The following is an 18,190-nucleotide window of genomic DNA, read 5'->3' as shown; positions in this document are numbered from 1 at the left end:
AAGACAGCAGAGTGGAATCAGAGATTTGAAAGATGGGTTGCAAGATGCCACCAACCACTAATGGAGTAAATAAGTGGCAGAAATGGAACATGAGTTAATAATGGACAGTAGAACGTACAGTCAGAGAGTATGTGGAGACATAATGAACATGAAGCAAGGTAGACAGCAGGTTAAAAGGATGAAAGAGGGTGAAAAGAGGTAGTAGAGGATATAGAGTGAAGTGGAAAGTAAAAGAGATGATGGTGTCTTTGTAGTGGCAGCTTGAGACAGATCACAATATCTGCACCTTTTGGATTTTTTCCCCCCATTTTTCTATCCTCACCTTCTATTCTTTTTTTCCGTGTTTTGTAATCTCCAGTCCGAGACGTTCCCACCATTCTCTTTTTTTGTTCTCAGTTTTTGTTCCTCTCATCACTGTCTTGATTTCCTCCCTCAGCCTTCCTCTTGCTCCTGTCCTGCATCACCCCTCGCACCTCAGCGTCCACCTGCTTTCATCACCATGGCTACAGCACAGCCAGTGTTTTATGTTGTCATGGTGACTGGGATGGAGGCTCAAGCCATATTTAACAAGGTGACGATGGCATAGCCCTCTGATAATTGTCAAGGGATGGTGCACAGAGGAAAAGGTTTTGTTTTGTTTTTTTCTTTAGACTATTAATGGTAAGGGAAAACAATGTATAAATAAAGCTTTAAGGTGCCTTACTGAACCATCCAATCTACTGGTAAATTAAACAAAAGACATATGCAGAAGATATTTTCAAAATGTGTCAGGAGCTGATCAGAGAAACACATGGCTGGAAGTAAGTCTTGAAAGGTTGCCACATAAGTCTTAAGATAAATGATTTTTCCATCAAAAAATGCCTCTTTGACCACGCCATCAGGAGAGCAGATTGCCTCTTGGCTTGTACGTCCAAGGCTTCAAATGTTGCATATTCAGAGTATTAATATAGCACAAGCAATCATTTCCTATGTTAAGATATAGTACTGTAGTAGTGTCCTGAGCAGAGAAAAAAGTCATGCTGCCTCTGTGTTTTATAATCTGAACCTCTCTGGTCTTTATTATGGTAGACAGTCTGGCTGTGCATGCATACTAATGCACGTGAGTCCTCTGTGTGTATCCAGCTGGCTAGCTAGTCACCGCTGCTTTGCACTGCACTCATGTGGTGGTTACCGCTGAGATTGGGAAGGCACCTTTAGCTCTGTCCGCACTGTTGCCAATGTTAGCACTACAACTAGGGGGCGGCTATTGCTCTGGAGGTAGAGCGGATCATCCACTAATCGAAAGATCTGCGCATAGACCTCTAGTCTGCATGTCGAAATATCCATGGGCAAGATACTGAACCCCAGATGGCTCCCAATGGCAGTGCCATTAGTTTGTAAGTGTGTATGAATGCTAAAGCTGCGTAGCAGGTGGGACCTTTTATGGTAGCCTTGGCCACCAATGTGTGAGTGTGTGTGTGAATGGGTAAATATGACATGTAGTGTTAAAGCACTTTGAGTAGTCAGAAGGCTAGAAAGGCCATATACAAGGGCAGGTCCATGTGGAGAGCAGTGTACAGAAAGCCTCTGAGTCATAGATACACTCAGCATATCATACAGAGCTCCTTTGTTCCCAGTAGTTCCTCAGGGCAGTACAGAGTGGGGCAACCTGTAGCTCCAGTGTACTGTACACAGGCTGTTGATAATGTCACATGTCATGGTTCAGTTAAAGGATCAGTTTAGGAATCATGGGTGCAAGGATGATACAGCGAGAGAAAGAAAATGCAAAAGAATGCATTTCTTTTAATTGATTTAAACAGACAGTAGCGCATGTGTCAAAGACAGACACAATCCTCTAGCTGGGGGCTAAGGTAGCATTTTGCCCAGTGGCAACATTGGTGAACTGTTTTCATTATAAAAATAAGGAACATGTCAAATGAAATTATCTATATTACACTGTGTGGACACTAAACAAACACTTTCCTAAAAAGCAATGGGTCACAAAAGACTTTAAACTTAAAGTCATCTCTTGTGGTATGAAACAGAAAATACCAACACACATAGATTATTAAAAAAAATAAACGTGTGCATTAGAGGGAGTGTTTTAATTAGTATCACCATGGCTATATTTAAACATTTAAAGCACCAACACATTTATCATCTTGGTGTTCTGCACATCTGGGTGATGACACTGAATGTGCATTAGCATGTAGGATGTGTTTCCATTCACAGAACCTACAACAGTGGAGCAATGCCAACACGCATTCCTTGTCACATAACTCTCTAACTTTTGCTGTTGTAGGTGACTGGGAAACTGCAGACCAGTCTTCTAGCTCTGGTGTTGCATTTGCACTTCACATACCGTGACTGATTCATTAACCAATTCGCTTATTGTGGTAACCTTAGCATAATGTTGCTAATGGTGTATGGCTTAAAGTTTCCAGGTGGAACTTGCACTTGTAAGCTTTGGCTCCACATTACCTGCATCAGTCTGCATACTGTGGGCCGAATTCACAAAAGGATTGCATGGCTTTTGCGGCCGCTAAACTGGTAAAAATGGAGCAAACAGATACCATCTAATTCACAAAGCACGAGGGTGAAATGCTCCCCTAACTGCGCTGCCAAGCAGATTGCGTCTCGGTGCTCTGGTGTTATTTGCACGTATTTAAATGAGGTAATATGCATACATTTGGCGCAAAAATTGCCCCTTTCTATGCAAATGAGCCTCATTGATAAACAACGTCTAATTCACTAACACCAGCGCTAATAGCCACACTCAGTTTGAGTGAAGTAAATAACGGCTTTAGAAAGCTGGTGCAAACTGGGCGCTCCTCTGCGGAAGCCTCTCGCCCAGACTTTCCAGTGATCGTGGCAGCAGTGACCGTCTGTTAAATCAGTCTGTAAATAATATTTTGACATTATTATTATAATCATTATTACTTTAATGGCATCTGAAGATATTGATGCGTTGAACAGGTGACAGTCTGCGGTTCATTCTCAAAACGCACTTCTGTCACGCACTTCAAAAGCAACTTTCAATAATTTATTTTACGAAACGGGGGAAACAAACGTGAACAAAAACGGTTCCATAATTCATATTAAATTCAAAAGATAACGAAAAAACAGCTACAAGTGAGAGGGAATAGTGATAAAGTGGTCAAACTGGGTCAAATCCACAGCCTCAACCCATCCAACACTGTTAGACTGACTCACCAGCAGACATCACTACATGAGGGTCTACAGTATTCAGTACTTTGCCAAACACTTACCATGCCATTCCATGTGGCTAATTGCAATCAGGGGCAAATCAGGGGCAAACTGCACTCAGCTGCCAAACTTTGTGGGCGTGTTTGCGCTGGTATATCATTAGTGCAATATCCTTTGTGAGCAGGACGTTAAGACGGAGCAAACTGCAGGTGCAAGTGAAGTGCAATTCAAGGTGCTATCAGCGGCCGCAGTTCATTCTTTGTGAATTCGGCTCTGTGTATTTTGCGTGCGGCTGGGTGCTCCAAACTGCCACAGTTCGGTACGAATACATGAACTATTGCAGCCCTTGTCTGTAGGCAGTAAAAACAAGCTGTTACCACAATGCTGCCATATTGCCTTTTCAACTGATATAGCAAACTTGTCACCAAACAGTTGTTTATCCAGAATACAGAACAACATTAGCATTCATTTTGAGTCCTGTCTCTGGCCACCTGGCGAATGTCAATCCAATATCTACCCTCTTAGCTCTGCATTGGTCTTCACCGACAAGAAAAAACATCTGGCTCTTCAGCTGCTAAAGACTTCACTTCTTTATAGTTACTGAAAACAGCTGTCTACTGCATCTAAAAATGATGCTAACAAGTGTTGAGAGGTGGCAGACTGTAAATACACTAAACAATATACAAAATATTGAGTATGGTTTGATCAGTAGTTAACCTGCTCACATATACAGAAGATATGCAGGGTCAAGCGTTTTAAGTATTTTAAATTCCCATGAGCACTTACCTGACTTGACTGAATGATCTATAACCCCTGATGTATATAGTCTGTTCACTATTAAAACCTTTTAAACGTGTATACATACACTGTCAGCTTTTAGAAGAAGTTTTTTCTTTCTTTTTCTTTTTTTTTTTTTAAACCCTGAATACAGTGTCTGACATGATGTACTTCAATCATAAAGGCTTTCTTCCCCTGTCTTATTTCCAATTTACTTGTCAAAAAGGGTACATCAAAGGACAACCACTGATGGCAAGGCTACAACTCCTCTGCCACAATGCCATGAAAGAGTTCTGCCAATTTCTCTTAGAAAACCTAAAACACTGAGTGAGTGGGCAATCTCCATGAATGAGTTGAGCCAAGGTCACCATACAGTATATTTGATAGCATGCATCTATCAGTTTGTGTGGTAGCTTTTTTTTTTTTTTTTCAAATCCATTTTTCCCCAAATACAGAAATGAGCTGAGCAAAGGAAATAAAGAGTAGACCTCTGAAATAATTCAACTTAACTTTTGCCATGTACTTTCTCCATTTCAAAAGAGAAATGTGACATTCCTGCCACACTGCCCTTGTGTGTAAGTGAATAAAATAATACATTGTTAAAACATGACTATTTGAGGAGTTTTTTGATCACTCCCTGTGTTTGTAGTAGTGTCAATTTCATGAAGGTATACTAATTGTAAAAGAATGTGAAGGTGATGGTTAAAGTGTTGCTGGGTTCACACTGGTCACCGAAGCGCCCCGATATGTTAATTGCCACACACATTCCTGTCAGTAGTCTCCTGGCCATTCACACCAAAAGTACATTTCTCTGCACTGGTCAGCAGGTGATCCTGCTTCTCTGTTCTGTTTTAATCACATGTAGAGGTCTGTCTCCGTCTGTTTGAGTGTGTGTGTGTGTCTGTGTCTTTGTGATTTTGTGTGTGTGTGTGTAATTGTGTGTGAGTGCTGGGGTTTGTGGCTCTGCTTGTCTCTTTCAAACTGTGTTAAGACACAACTCACAAATATGTGGAAGCCTGGGACGCATATTCCATCATTTATCACAGTCAGATCATTTATATCATATTTAGTGTACACTAGATATTGTTTACAGTACATTTTCAGTGTTTTCTTGCCAGATTGGCTCGCGGCTTGTATAAGAAATAGACCAGACGCTGTAGCTATTGCTGCGGACTGTGAACCAGCTGCAGTGCTCGATGGAAAATTGGCGTGCTTCCGTGTCCAAGGGAGTGGAACAGTATTCCAGGTATCCTCTTCCTCTCATATCATCTGCCTTTGAGTTACTACAGGGGGGCTGCCATCCCAATGCGTAAGGGAAGGGCAAAGGGAAGACTGTCACCAGCGCTCCCAGTGGCCACTAAGAGTCCCTGCAGATGAGCGGCCGCTAAAGAACAAACAATTTGTGAAAGCAGGAAAATGCAAGTTCATTGGTGGCTATTGGTGATATCCACATGGACTCTGCCAAGATGAAGGTAGTCCTTGACTTTCCGGTTTCCCCATCATGAAAGGACCTACAGTGGTTCTTGGGCTTAACCAGTGTCTACTGGAGGTTCATCCGGAACTACAGCTCAGTTGCAAACCCATTTGCATCCCTCACTACACTCAACTCACCCTTCCTCTGGTCACCGTCTGCTGATAAGGTGTTTGTCAAGCTCAAAACACGTGCTACTCCAGCACCTAGCCTAACTCTTCTCAACTCTTTTTGCCAGTTTGTGGCTGAAATGGAGGCTTTGAATCCTTGAGTCGGGGCCATACTCTCCCAGACCTTCAGCCATTGACTTCATGTTTCATCCATCTGTCTTCATCTCCTCAAGCTCTCCCTCGCAGAACAGAACTGCTACATTGGGAACCAAGAGCTGGAAGTCAAGATGGCATTGAAGGAGTGGATCTATTGGTTGGAGGGGGCGAAGCAGCTGCTCATTGTCTGGACAGATAAGATGAACCTAGACTACATTCGTTCTGCCAAGAGACAACCTCCTGTTCTTTAACCACTTTAATTTATTTTTCTTATTTCCCTGGCTTAAAGAACATGCATCCAGGTTCTGCAGTGGGGACATTCTTACTGGCTGTAGTTGGGAGGACCATGGCTCTCGTGCCACAGCTGTTCTGATAGGGCTCCACAGAAGTAGATGCCAAGGAGTTTGTTGCTGCCTGTATAGTCTGCTCCCAGAACAAGAGCTCTTAAATAGCTCCTGCAGAGCTTTCCGCATACCTTTCCTGTTTCTCTATGCCCTTTGTCACTGGCCTCCCATCAATACATGGTGACACAGGTGCTTTTTTGAACGTTTTTCAAGTCTGCACACCTCATCATGTTAATCATGTTAAACCACACAATTAGACTGCATGACCTTCCGAGGGTCATGGGGCCTCATTCATCTCTCGTTTCAGGGTTGCCCACCAACGCCACCCTACACCACAGGGCAGGTTTGGCTTTCCATCCAGGATCTCCCTCTTTGAGTGGAGTCCAGGAAACTGGCCTTAAGGTTTGTAGGATCATTCTCCATCTCTAAGTTCATCAGCCCTGCAGCAGTCCGTTTACGACTCCCCTGTGCTATGTGTATACATCCTATCTTTCATGTCTCACAGCTAAAACCCATGATGAGAATCAGTTAGAGTCTTGGTTTTTAATTTCACCCACTGTCTTGTCATTTCAGACCCACCCACAACCACCTGCTCTCTGATAGTGATTTTCCAGCCAGTTTTATCAGCTGACCTGCACCCCTACTTGCGCACATCCTTCCAATTTGTCTGATTGCCTCTGCAGTATATATACTGGCCACAGCCAGTTATCAGATTGTTTTTTGCAGTATTTGAGCATCCCCTGTACTTACCTGTTTGAGCCTGCCTGCATGAAACCCTGACTGATTTACTGGACTCCAATTTCTTGCCTGCCCCTTGCCTCATTAAATTTGCCTCCACCATTTGCCTTTCTGGTGCTGACCTTTTGCCTGTTGTACAGATCAAAGATATTGGACTTTTTACTTGCTGCTCAAGTTGTGCTATTGGGTTTTTGTCTGTTCTTTATTGAATCCAAAATGTGAGAAAAGATCATCATCACTAGTTATTCCAATTGAATCCTGTCCTCCACAAAAAGATGTGCCATTCCACAATAAGCTATTTATCTGAACACCTATCACCTAACTCCCCACACCTCTACAGCTCTCTCAGCTCATTGTTTTGGTATCACAGCCTAAAATATTGCTGTTATTTTTTTTTGTTTGTTCAGTCTCACCATTCTTACCAACTCTGTTTTAGCAGCAGCAGCAGCAGCTGTTTTCAGTAAAAGAGCTCTGATACACCCTGTGCACAGTAAATGCCCTGCAACAAACAAAGCCAAAGTTGCAAACTAGCTTATGAATTTAGGTTTTAGCGGCTAAATAGCCAGATATTTTCCTTAAATGTTGGTGAAGACCAAATGCAGAGCAAAAAGGAGAATGAATATTGGACTTGCAGTCATCAGGGGAAACTCGACTGTAAAAGAATGCTCATGTTGCTATGCGTTGGTTGGCTGTCTAAAGGGGCTACTGCTTGCTAATACATCCACCATATCAAATTTAAAGAGATTTAAAGAGTGATAAGATGTCAGTATTGTTTTTGCTCTGCTCCCCCCAAGTTGCCAAGTAAATAACGTAAACTAACAAAAGAACAATCAATACTGCAGTTACGTCATCTTGATCATGAACAATTGCTAAAACCAGACACTGTTTGGCTCACACTTTGAGCAGACCCTTCTCTGGAAACACTGCTAGATAGTTCTCTTCATGAAATGATAATGATGATAACCTTTTCAGAATCACAGCGACACTTTAAAGATCAGGTGGCATAGCTCTTTGTCAAGATGACATTTCTTTACTTACACTGGCAGTTGAGCTAAAATATGTCCAGTGACATAGAAACTCTTGGCACCTACTGTGCATATGTCTCTGACTATGCCTATTCAGCTGCCCAGGATAAATTTCTCTTGTTTAGTCTGCTTTCTGGATGTAAGTGAGAGGAAAGTGTACTGTAATTGAGGTACAATTAAGACTGAGTTCATTTAAAAGCTACCACTAATGTAATCAATGGATTCTGGCATGTGCTGGCAACATATCAGGACATGGCAGGACATTCTTTTTCTTTCTTACAAATGTGGAAATAATTCTGGCCCCTTACTCTGCTGCCATTTTCGCTCTCTCCACTCCTTTTGTGTCTTACTGTCTTTTTGTATTTACCTACTTCTCTTTTCTCACGCACACTCGTTTTTCTTAGTCTTCCATCCTCTCTCTCTCTCTCTCTCTCTCTCTCTCTCTCTCTCTCTCGCAACAGGTTTCTATTAGCCAGTGTTTTTTTTTAGCTCTGTTCTCTCCTTTAAGTAGCAGCCATGGCTCCAGCACTCTGCTGAGGCCATTTTGTTATTTGCAGCGCGTCCATGCTGTGCTTCAAAGAGTGTCAGTATGTGTATTCGTCTGCCTACCTGTCATACATGTCTGTGTGGGTGCGCACGCATGTGCATCTAAACCGTAGACTGAGTTGATGAAATCCAATGAACACATCCACAGGTGGTTCTAAAATTTCCATGGTAACTAGATGCTTCCATCTGTCCGTATTCTTTTCTGGGGTCGGCTCACATCAGTCTAATTAGGAGGTGAGACTTTCCTACTCAAGAAAAGTCAATACTTTTCCAAACTACAGAAAATGTAAGCTTTAGTCTCAACGTGTAGTGATGTAGTTGAAAGTTCAGCATATTCAACATCCCCCTGTCATAGGCTATAGTTAGAACCAAAAAAGTATCTCAGAGGAAGGCTCCGGGATTCCATATTTAATCATAATGTCATGCTTAGATCGTCTTTTCTGTCTATTGTGACTAAGTCTTCACTTCTGCTTTCTAACAGAAGACAATTGCACAGTTTTAGTCACTGAAGACCAACCATGCCATAAAAGAGCTGGTTGCGTCTATCTCGACTTCAGACAAATCTGGTGAAGCATCAACAGCAAACTGTACCACTGCAGAAATTACTGCAGGCACACTGCAGCACGCTAAATTTGCTCTGATGGAATTTAAATCACCCTCTCACCTCAACTTGGCTCAACGTGTTGGTTATTTTGTGTGATTCCTATTTCAGGGAAGGCAAAAGGCAAATTGAAAAAGTAGGCAAAATGAAATTCTTGTCAGCGTTCTATATCATCAAGGCATTAGCCAAAGATTTTTTTGTTGTTGTCCCTCTACAGACAAAACTGACAAACACAAAGCAAGCAAAACTACTCAGGAGAAATCGGGATAAGACACTGGTCACATTTAAAACCCAAAACACTGGCATTGCCTGGCAACAGACACTGTTAACTGCTCGTAAATATGTCCTTGTTTCTTTAGTGTTCAACAGAAAACTTGACAAAAAAGAATTTAGCAAAAAACAAAACAAAACTATCCCATGTCAAGGTCCACTTACTGTACTAGCCTTTTCCAGAAGTTGGAAGCACATCTCCGCCTTTCTTGCTAGATAGGCACTGCTTAAATGAGCAACCTCCATTACATTTCACTCGTGCTCAACTAAGGAATAATGAGAAAGTTTCCTGACAATGCTCATAAAGACCATTTAATTAAGTAAATACCTTCTGTGCCGATGTAGCCATGAGAATCTGTGCATTTCATCAGCTATCAGTAACATGTATCGCCTATTATGAGCTACCTCCTGTGATTTTGGCACTGACAGTGGAATGAGGAGTGTGGCTCACACATCATCCAAACAGTGTTGCAAATATCAAGGTATAATACAGAGGTCAAGATACGAGGTGTGCTCTAACTCCACTGGAGTGCTCTTGAGGCATTGGACCCTGAAATGTGAAGTATTCTCAATTACAAATTAGGCATTTAACTGACACTCTTGTGTAGAGCAACTTCACAGCACTCCACAAGGAGAGTGCTATTACTCTCAGAACCTGATGTAATAAATGAATTCAACCTCTGACCTCCACACAATGACATAAAGTTAAATACTGAAGTTGAAGATGTTTCACTCAGCCCAGGGACATACTTCAGTTTTATGACTTCTTTAGCTGTCAGTTTTTTCTCATTAGTTTATGATTCTTCATTCATGATCTTGCAGTAACACTGAGTGAATAAATCAGTCTCACCCCCCATAAATCTGCCCTGACCAGATTTAGCTGAAATCATTACTTACCACAATTATTTAAATGACAGTTTCACCTGATAACCGCACCATTTACATTTGATTTATGAGCCACTGTAATGTGTTAAGGGGTTGTACCATTTTTTTTTTAATACATAAGGTTTTGAAGTCCTGCTGTGGCATTTCCATTAGCCGTGTTTACCTGCACACAGCAAGGAAAGCCCCAGCCCACATGTTCTGCCGTGATTTGTCAAAGCAATTAGACCTTCAATGGAAGCGCGTTCCTCCCTTTAAAGAGCACAAAGCACAGAGCTATGACAGAAGCTTTATTTCAAAGCAAGATTACTAGTGCAAGATGCTTGTGTGACGACTGGAACTTGGCATTCAAGCATAATGCTGAATGCTTTTAGAGTGGTTGCTGTCACGTGGGTGAACTCCATTGTCACACAGTTGCTGCGGAGCTGTCAAATGCATGTTGCTCAAAATAGATTATAGGCTATTCACCTTAAGTGGTGCTGCAGCGGCTCAGTTGTTTTGGAGAGGGATGTCGCCTTCAAAATTGCTGCACAGTTTTGGTGATCTTTTAATCTTGTAACCTTTACGGCTTCCAAATCCAGGTTGTGTTTGAAGTGAAATATGATTAGACTGATTAAAGTGTGTGGTAGGCACAAAATGGGAGACGATCATTAATGAGATGTAAACAGGATAGATGTAAATGTTTAGAATGTTGTGTAGAACACAACAGCTTGACCTCATTGTGTCAAAGCCTGATTGAGTACAGTGAGGGAGAGTTGTAGAGTCAGAGACAGTGGAAGGAAAAAGGGTAGGGAGGAAGAAACAAAGGGAAAGTGATTGATAGTTATACCCAATAAAGAAGCTATTTCTTAAAAGGGACAAGATTAAATTACGAATGAAAATGAGACTGAAGGTGGAAGTGGAGGGGGAGGTTTGGAAGAGGGAGATCATAGATCTTAAGACAAGCACATATAGTCATATAGCTGTGTATGCAGTATACATATAATTTGATGGTCTAGTTTTTATTTTTATTGCTGCACCTCCACTGAGGGGTTTACATTTTAAGTCCCTACTTTTTTGTTGTTTTTGTTTTTGTGTGGCTAAATCGTTAAAATTGTTCATGATGCAGGAATGTACTGGGTTTATAAAAGTCCGGAGAAATCATTCAACATATTTGTGTGACAATTAAAAATGTTAAATTAAATTATATATTTTGGGCGGGGCAACACAATGGTTTGAGTTGAAGGTGTGAGAACAATAGTATCAGTAACATTGTTAACACTGTGCAACATTACAGAGAAATACAAACCATACAAATGAACCTTCATTAAAGGCACTCTATGTAAGAATGTGGCCAAAACGGTTACTGCACTCAAATTCAAAATACTGCTGCGAGTCGTGTCCGCCCCCCCTCCCCTACAGATTCGAGGTTGCTGCTCTGTGCTGAATTGCTGCGTTGTGCTCCGGCATCTGGCAAAAACAGAAGTCCTGCGTATCTGCTGCGGAGGGCTCTGGAGTGCCGCAGCTGAGACGGAGCCGGAACGCAGCACAGCCGCATCCAACACGCATCTGGTGGAAACTGGGGGTGATTTGTTTGCCCACCGGCGGCTGCTGTGGCAGGGCCGCGTCGCCGCGTCCTTGATCTTCGGTTTTCCAGCAGGCCGTTCGAGCAAGTCCAGCTTCTCTGCCACTGCTGCCGGGATACAGCTGAGGAGGAGCTGGCTGCTAATGCTATGTACCGGGACACTGCTAATGCTGCTTGCCATACTGCTAACATTTGTTTCTCAAAAACATCAGTCAGGTTGATGACCCACCTGCTACAATGTATGATCGAAAATGATCAACAGTTGAAAGTATTCAAAATGTCCATCCCCATCTAGCTATGATGCTAGTTAGCCAACTTTGGCTAAAGTTTACCTGTCGAGGAGAAGAGCAGCCACTTCAACATCTGATTTCAAATTCTTCTCTGCTTTCAACCGTCTCCACCGTTCAAAGCATCTCGTATATAGACCCTCGCTTTGCCTCGAGTTTTGTCTTGGCGTTTTTGGGAATCATAACAAGGTCGTTTGGGTTTAGTCGCACCTTCAGCTATTGTAGCTTAGTCGTAACTGTAACTGATGCTGAGACTCTACTGACTGCGTGACTGGTAGATGGTGGTGGGTGTCGCAACAGGCCAAAACACAAATTCAAAACATAAACATGATTTGCAGACCGTCATTTTTTTTTTAAATGTGAATATTCTGGCTGTACTATTGTTGTCAGTGAGATCAGTATGTTATATGAACATTATTAGTCTCTGTGACATATTAGGAGGATTTGACGACTATTTGCTTTAGATTTCTTACATATAGCTCCTTTAATATAGGCCTATATTTTATCTACAAGTGCACGTCACACACTGAGCGAGCCGCCTGTTAATGACGCTGTTGGCAAAGCGGTTATGATTGTGCTAAGTGGCTAATGGGCATGTAGCTATTCACGTGTTTCAGATGATACGTCATGTTTGTAGTCAACGAATGAAGATGAGTTTACATATCACCTTGTGATCGTCCTTCACCTTCTCAAAATGATCCCACACTTTGGATTTCCTGCCCGACATGTTATTAACTAGCCTGTGTAATAGCCACAGGTACCAGCCCTGCAATGGGACTCCTGTCTGACTGTTGAGCATGGCCACCTCTTGTGTCTGTCCTTTCAAATCAAATTCTCACATGGTCCAAATGACCGCGCTGGTCGACATATCTATCTATCTATCTATCTATCTATCTATCTATATATATATATATATATACATATGTACAATAGAGGTTATATTTGAAGTTTTTGATGAAAATCATTTCTTGGGACAATTCAGCAGTCGCTGGATATTAGGGACATGTCCCTACCATCCCTACCAAATTCAAAACTCTTGACAGACAGGTATTAGGATTATTACATACTTACAGCAAAGGTGAGACACAAGTGCTCATACTATGCTCAGAGGGCAAACTGTTCTGTCTTCATGTTGTGCAATCACCAGCTACCATGAAAGTCCAACTTGAAGTCTTTCAGTGTGGCTTAAGAACAGCACCCCGTATCTGCAATGTATGTCTATCAAAAATGAAACACAGCACCCACTTCTTTTCCAGGACAGCATGCTTTATTAACCGAATATGTTCCACCATCTTGCTTCATTCACTGTCATCCAACTCTCCTTCTCTCGCAATGTTGCCTTTCTGCATTTCTACTCTGAAGTATCTAACAACTAGTGGCGCACTGATCTGACTCTCCTTATACCAATTTCAATATCTGAACTCAGGGTATGTGCCAACAATGAATACAGATTTGATATCTTTGCTTCCCTTTTCTTTTATTTAAAATACAGTATGTACACGAGCTACAGTACCTTATTACCTCAGCAGGTGACTCACTGAGATATACCTTATAGCACATTATAATGTGATGCTGTGATGGAAAAATTGAGTCGACAGCCTGCCATGACCAAGTGAATAACTTAAAGCAGTAGAACGGTGAAATTTATGAAGGCACTGATAAAGAAATCATATCTAATGTAAATAATTTGGTCACATCTGGCGATATCCATTTGAGCAGCATGGTAGTGAGGCATATATCATTCAAACAAATCTGTTCACCAGCCATCTGTCAGGATTTACAACACCACTTGTAACTTATACTCACTTCATTTGCTCACTTAAGACATTAAGGTCCTTTACAAGATAATTATCACTCCAGTCGCAAATCTAAACACTTAAATGCACCATAGCACAACAGTGTCAGCAACAAAATAAAAAAAGCAGTCCGCAGCAGACATTTTAACCAAATGCAGTTGAAGCATGGAGTTCACAATAAACCTGCTCTGTGTAAAACTTGAACATTTCCGTCTTTGGTACACCCCAGGGTTATTTTAAAATTCACACAGACTGCAGCCATTTTTAGTGGGATTATTTCCATGGTGTTGGATTAACATGAAAGATACTATAATTAAATGCAAATGCAGAACAAAGGGCTTAAACACCTCTGCTGTTCAATACTTGTTAGTATTTATATTGATGCCAAAGCGGCTCATTTTCACACTGTTCCCACAGTCATCCCAGTGTGCTCAAGAAATATCTAAACATCATTGCTGCAAACACATGACAGGACTTCCCACCTTCCTGTCCGCACCTCTGAGGGCCTCTGTCTTTCTGCTGACTCACAGGGACTTTATAATGTGCTAGCAATCATAAAGTTGGGTAGTGAAACATGCTTATGTGGTCAACAGCAGTGGTCAGTAGCACATCTTCTGTGCTGTGCGTCCAAACACATTAAAGTCAGAGTCATAAAGCCGCATGGACACCTGATTGTGTTTTATAAATCGTATAAATCATTGTGGAACTGAGCACACAAGCCTCAACCTTAAACATTTGTTTGCATATCGCTCCAGCACTCACTGGATCGGTCAAGAAGGACAGCAAATACCAAGTGCAGTTTCATCGACTGTGTTGCATCGGCAAGGTTCTACAACAGATCAGCTGTCATTAAGCAAGGCTGTGGCTGTTTATAGCGCCAGAATTATCAAAATAGACTTTAGTACTTTAGAGCTCAGGAAAAAATGAAAAGATCATTAACCGGGAGATGATACCTCAAATGTATAAAAATAACTAATTGTATTATTTCTTAGAAATGTTAATCAATGCTCCTGTTACATTACAGAACACTGCATTGACAGCAATATTAACTACACCTTAAGTGAGCCTGCAAGTGAAACAATCTAAATTAACTTTTTATTATAAGGTAAAATCACTTATCTTTGATTTAATATTCTACCCGGAGCTATCTGTAGAAAACCCTCTGTATGCTGGTCTGAGGTATGTGCCAGGTGTGCGCATACTCATCACCAAACAACGCGCCTTTGTATTGTTTATACACCTGGCGCTGGGAATTTTGAATTGCATCAAAAATGGAAAGAAATTTGAACATTATCTACAAGGACTGAAAGAGTGCACCAGAGAAATGATACCTGGTGATGAGAAAATGAACATGAAGCTGTAGCATTTCAGTGTATTCTCATAGAACAGTTTGTATGATGTGCATGAAAAATGCATGCACAACAGTTGGTATGATATCCTACAAATTAGCGCACCATGAATGGCGTTACGTCCGTTTGGGTTATTGTGACCCATCCATCACCCAAATCTGCCTCCTTACAAGACCGCTCAAAACTACTTCCTTGCTTACTCCCATCAGCGCACTGGTCACCTGATTACAGCCTTTTAAAATACGTGGGATATATACTAATTTGGGTGCATTATTTAGGCATTTCCTGCCTGACGAAGGTCACACTGACTGAAACGTTGCTTAAATAAAATGAAAATAAGAGAGTGAGACAGTGTGCAGGAGCCTTTTTTGATTTTTATATATTTTGGAGTTGCAGCCTCTCTCCTACGCACCTGCTGTTTTTGGGTGTGCTTAGATTTTTCCATACATTTTGGTGCATTATTTAGGAAAGGAAAATGTACAAACAGTTTGTGAGAACAACCTAATCATTTCCGTGTAACGCTATACCAAAGCAGTGAAGCATTTCAAAATAAAAAATGTGGAAAAAAAGGGTTTGAAATACTTTTTCTAACTCCCAAACTCCCGTGAAGAACTGCAGTCCAGCTCTTTTCATCATTTGAAAAGGATGTTTGAGAGAAATGCACATATCTCGCTCACGACATGTGTGACTCTTAAATGGTGTTCGATTTGGACGGCGGCAGCTGCTCAGAGGAAGTCTTCTATGCATCTGAGTTATGATGGCATATTGATTTTAGTCCCAACCTACCTTACCACAGCAAACCTCTGTCTATTCAGCTTGACAAAAGAGTCCCCCTCACATAAACACTTTGCGCTCTGAACCCATCAAAACGGGACACGGAGTTTTGCACCTCGGTTGTATTCGTGAGCTTCGCCCTCATGCATGACGAGATATTGATTTAGCAGCAGAGGCCCCAGTGTGACCATGAACCGGCTCTCTGCAGACACACTACCTCCAGTGGGCTGACACACGGGAGGGGAGTCAACAGTGTGCACTAGAGCAAAGATGGGGAAAAAAGACCTTTAATAAATTTGTCTTCCATCAGTTCACAACTGAAGACCACAGAGTTGAGTTTGAAATCTCCATCCACGTTTCCACAGAAAGGTACGGTAATTTATGATTTAGACAAAATGTTCTCACAGAACGGTTTGCACATCAAGTGTTGAAGAAAATTGCCACTATAACATTTCACCATAACCAGAATCCTGTACATAATTAGAAACCCTTTAAAACAGAATAGATCAAGGAGTTGGCATCGGTCGCACTCAGATAATAAAGTTTTCACACATCTGCATTAATTGATATTTAGCCTACATCAGGCCAGTGGAACGAGCTGTAAACACAACACTGAGATTATCATCTTATATTGCTGTGACAACTGTGTCGGTAAACAGCTGCCTATTTACACATCCAGAAGACATGGAGTCACATTAACATTAATTTGAACTAGTTTTCTGGCCACGATTGGCTTTTCAGCCGCTAAATGCTCCACTGTGTTCACCAGCTAGTTTCTAACTGTGTATGTCTGCTATTTGGTGTTAAACAGATAGTGTGTGGTGGCTTTATCAGAGCTTTTTTTGATGAAAAACAATGAGCTTTAAAGAGGCTGACAAGTTCTGTAGAGCTGAGAAGAAAAGCAGAGTTGGGGTGTAATTATCTGAGGGTCCATAACTACAAGCGACACCTTTCACACTGACTTTTTGATCCATTGTTAATATGAAAATATTGGTAAGTGCACTTTGAAATAAAATTCTGAATAAATGCTACAGACTCTATAACTGATATGAAATACTGATACAAAATACAGGTGAAAAGGGGGTACCTAAAAACCTGAGCCAAATGTTATTTTTGACTCACTGAGAGCAAGTTGCTACGGCGTATCCTTCAATAAGTGTGAATCTCTGATCTCCGTCATGTTGTCGACTGAGTCCTCAGTCATCAATTAAACCCCCCGGTCCATCATAAAATGATATAAAAACAAACAAACACAGGCAGCCTAATTTTACACCCTTTAAAACAGAATGGATCAAGGAGTATGCAAACAAACATGACAGAAATTATAAGGTTGCCATTTTTGTAATTCAATATTAAATGTTAAAACTAAGCAGGCTTTACATACAAAACTGAGAGCTTGTGTGTTCGGAGTTAAGAGTGTCATTTTTCAAATGTCCCCCTCTCCACTTAGCTGGGTCATGGTCATAAACTCTCAAAGAATCAAATCTCAAAGAAATATCTACGTAAGGCCAAAAAATGAAAACACAGCCCGGGACTGAAATATAATGTGTGTGTGTGTGTGTGTGTGTGTGTGTGTGTGTGTGTGTGTGTGTGTGTGATTGTATGGTCAAATGCATTTTCAATAGATCTTGTTACTTATGGATGATTTTACAAGGGAGGCTATTAGTAAGTTTTTTTTTTCTTTGTTGATTATGAAAAAAGTGAATTCATTAACACCTATGATTTTTCCATAATAGTAAAATGACAAGCTGTCACAACTATCCTACTGTAGAATAATGATTTTGCCAAAAACTTAGACAACAAAAAGAGGTGTTAACATATTTGTACTATGATAATATGAGAGTCCAAAACTACAGATTATTGTATAATGTCTTAATTGATGCATGTGAAGTCGGCCCAGCTTGTGATTTCGCGTGCAGTATTAAAAACAATCAAATGATGTCCATAACTGAAGTGAAAAAAACATGAGTTTGGGTGCCTGCCATTTTCAGAAACCTGCATAATAAAAATCATTTTAAGACATACTTATACAATTAAATTAGAAAACGCCTTATTTTATTACAGACAAAGATAAATAAAAAGAGACCCACTCGGCTTAAACATTTTTTGACTAACCATAGAAAATAAATAAATAAATAGATAAATAGAATTTAAAATAAAAAAAAAAACAATAAAAAATGAAAAAAACCCTAATGAGGCAACTTTGCAATGATATTTTCTGTCCATTTTATCTGCCTGCCCGATGGTCTCACTGTTGTTTCTCTTCACTGTCAGGGATGTAATTCCAGTGGAAAAAACCCCCAAACAAAAACAA

This window comes from Epinephelus fuscoguttatus, linkage group LG3, assembly GCF_011397635.1.
Source record: "Epinephelus fuscoguttatus linkage group LG3, E.fuscoguttatus.final_Chr_v1".
NCBI classification, from domain to species: Eukaryota; Metazoa; Chordata; class Actinopteri; order Perciformes; family Serranidae; genus Epinephelus; species Epinephelus fuscoguttatus.
Note: the sequence above shows the minus strand (reverse complement) of the source record.